The 3,581-nt window shown below is 46.0% G+C and overlaps 1 pseudogene; it reads right to left on the reverse strand.

Annotated features, from left to right (window-relative positions):
- Nucleotides 1–3,172: 3,172 nt before the first annotated feature.
- LOC136654949 (5S ribosomal RNA) lies at nucleotides 3,173–3,289 on the reverse strand (annotated as a pseudogene).
- Between the last annotated feature and the right edge of the window lie 292 nt (nucleotides 3,290–3,581).

Genomic DNA, 3,581 nt, shown 5'->3' on the forward strand with positions numbered 1-3,581 from the left:
GCCCTTAGAACACCTCCAGACACAACCAGAGCACAGTTCTAGTCATGTTTGGCCAAGTGGGCCAGAGGGGGACAAGAGGCTGGCCATGGGCCATCTGGCCCCCGGGCCAGGGTTTGGAGATCCATGACTTAGAGCATGGCACCCAGATGCAGGTTTGGCACCCTGCTTACCTCCTATCCACCCATGGGACCGCCCGCCACCCACCCTCCCCCACCCTGAAATGCCTTCATCCCACCCTACCCACACCCTCCAGGCTTCTATGCTGGTCAAGCTCAGCCGGTGCAGACTCCCCGCTCAGGCCAGCCTAGTGGGTCCCACGCCAGCCTCCAGAAACCATTGCATGTCCACTCACTGGCCTCCCTCCTCTTAATTCAGCACGGAAGTGCTTTGCAGTACTTTTGTTACTGTCTTGGGACAGCACAAGGGATTCGTGTTGGCCCAAGGGCATTCTAGGTTTGTGCCCTGAGAGACTTTTTAAAATTCTTATTATGACTAGGGGCCTCAAAAACAGGAAGAGGTACTGGACCTCTCTGAACCTCTGAAAAACCCTGGGCAGATTAGGAATTCCACCTGCACAGTCCATATATGTGAGGGATGTAGCTACTGGTCTTACTAAGATCAATTTGAGGTAACAGAGAGACCAGAAGCCTGAAGTATAATTACCCTACCAGATCCTTTGGGGTGGGGACAGTTTACATGAGAGAATCAGTGTGGGACAACTGATTAATCTCCCCCCCCCACACACACACACACTGTGTCCTTAATCCAAATGGCCCCCACCCATGTTTGCTTTTTCAGAAAGAAAAACTATCAGGAGTTTCCATCATGGGATTCCCAGTTTGGCCCTTTATGTTTGGATTGTCCTTCCATTGTTTTCTTGGCTCCAGACTTTACGAATGCACAGTGCAAATGTTTTAATTCCTGCAAAGCAATCAATCCCAGGAGAATCAATTTCATCTGTATAGTATGTATCCCCCCCTCCTTTGATAATGTAGCACAAGTGCAGATTTATTAGCAGCTAGGTTCCTTTTAAGCAGAATTTTAAATAGCCAGCTTGCAGTTTGGAAAATGAAATACTTTCTCCTGCTTCTAATAATAATTAGATTGGAAAGTCGAGGCAATAAAGTAACACTGTTAGGGTGATTAGATCTGCACTGGGTTTTCAGCTCTTTGCGGAGGAAGTCCTGCTTAAAAGGGCACCTACAAAGTGAAGGTTTGATTTACAGGCCTAGAAAATGTTTCACATTCATAAAGGTTTTGGAATGCGTCTGTTCCAAGGGCTTGCATTTGATTTTGACATTTCTGGGGCTCTGCAGCAATGGTCTAGTGCCAGAAGGGATGCTGAATGTCACACAGGGGTCTCACCCATACCGTACATGCCTCCTTGACATAAGTTGTTTAGCGACATGGCCCCCTCCCAATTTCCGGGAAAATTTCCAGACAAGGAATAGCCTTGTCATGGCCCTCAGAGCCCCAAACCAGATGTGACATTCACTGTGTTGTCACCTAATTGTGTATCTTTAAACAAAAAAAAATTGTAAGCCACTTTGGTATTTTTTGAAAAGTGGCATAAAAATCAAGTGACCAAACCAATACATACATATTTGCATGCCTGTTTTCTGCTGGAGTCTTGCCTCTGCTTCTATCCAGTGGTTCCCAAACTGTGCGGATCCCTGATTGATGGCTTCTCAGTTGGTCATTAGAGAAAGAATGAGAGTTACAGAAGCAACTTCTTCTCCCTAATTCTTTATTCCTCCTGTCCTACTTAAATGAAAAAAAATGATTGTGATCTTACACAACAAGATTTCACCCAGCTGTTTCTTCTTTGACTTTTCAGTCTGCAACCTATACTCCTCTTATATTTCAAACCATGAGAGATCTACATAAATAAAATTATACCCACTACATGACCATTTGGGAGAACATTATTAATAAGAACCGGTCAGACATCATGAGAGTGGTCATGGCTTACCCCCAGACTTTGCTGCCTCTGATTGACACTGAGATAGACACCTACCTATCCCAACCCTGCACAAAAAAACTATCAAGTGACCAATGCCCTAACTACCCAATTTAGGGCACAATCCTAAGCAGGTCTACTCAGAAGTAAGTCCTAGTGTGTTCAATGGAACTTACCCTCAGGAAAGTGAGGATAGAATTGCAACCTAATTCACCCAACTCAACTTTCTGCCAGTCTGGGGTAGGTAAAAAAAACTGTCAGCCACTGGCCAGTCAGGTTGATAGTAAAAAATTCCTACCTGGCTTGCGAATGAACAACTAGCTAATGACCTGAAAAGAAGTGGTTTGGGGCAGGGCTGATGTCTTCACGAGCTTTCATGCCCGATCGGGACTCCCGTCCCACCTCTTGCAGCTAGTCCCAACCAATTGAAGGCCAAACCCTTGCCTGGTGCCTCAAGGTGGGGCAGGGCAAAGGTATCAGTGCACTGTCCTCACGCTGACTATCATTCTGTTGATTGCATAAGCTACTTTCAGAATTTTTGTACTTTTCTATATGTCCATACATATATGTACCAGCTCTTTTACACCAGCTCCAACCTTCAGAGGCCCAAGTGATCCTGGTTCTGTAACACAATATCTCTCACATGGCAGTCACTCTCAAGGACTCCCTTCTCCCCTCCCCCTGTTCAGCATGTTTATGCTGTCTCAGAGGTTCGTAAGGAACGCTAGGAACTTGGTGTCATATTTTCAGCAACCCAAAAGAAATGGACAGAGCCGCTCCTCCCACGGTTGAATGTCAGAGGCAGAAGGAAGACTGATCTGAGGCTCAATGAATTTTGAACCATTTCGGCGAACCGAGAAGGATCAATACTCCAGCAGACATGAAATGTTAACATATTCCAGGGGAATCTGAGATATAATTGTATGATGGATTTGCCAGGGTGCATGTACATTGAGAAATGAAAAAAAAACAAGCTTAAATGGAGATATATCTTCTCTCAGCTATTCAACAGAGTTCGCAAAGCCTCTAAGCTATATGTCAGAAAAGGTAATCCACTCAGCAATATCCACCAAGCAGTGAGCCACAATATGTCACACCTGAAACGGCAAGGATGGCTTATGAAGGCAACACGCTTTATCTTAGTTGTCCATAAATGAGCAGGAAGGGAGAGAGGTTGGTTGGCAACCTTCAGTCTCGAAAGACTATGGTATAAGCCTACAGCACCCAGTATTCCCAGGTGGTCTCCCATCCAAGTACTAACCAGGCCTGACCCTGCTTAGCTTCCGAGATCAGACGAGATCGGGCATGTGTAGGGTAACAGTTGCTGTCAAGGGAGAGAGGGAAGTGAGCACAACGTCCTATGATGCTTGGATATTGCCGTGGACAAGAACCTGGATATTGCCACAACCCCAACTAGCAACCTAGATGACAACTGAAGGTTCTGTCACATTGCTGTCAGTGATGCACAACTCTTTCCTAGAATGTGTGGGGTCAGAATAGTGCTGCCATCAGGGGTTGGCACTGAAGCCCCAAGGCCTTGGGAAGGACCCAGTGGTGCTGAATCCTGACCATTTGCAACAGCAGAACTGCAGAGAACCAGTTACAGCAGGGTGGATTATTT

The sequence above is a fragment of the Tiliqua scincoides genome, chromosome 5 (genome assembly GCF_035046505.1).
Source record: "Tiliqua scincoides isolate rTilSci1 chromosome 5, rTilSci1.hap2, whole genome shotgun sequence".
NCBI classification, from domain to species: Eukaryota; Metazoa; Chordata; class Lepidosauria; order Squamata; family Scincidae; genus Tiliqua; species Tiliqua scincoides.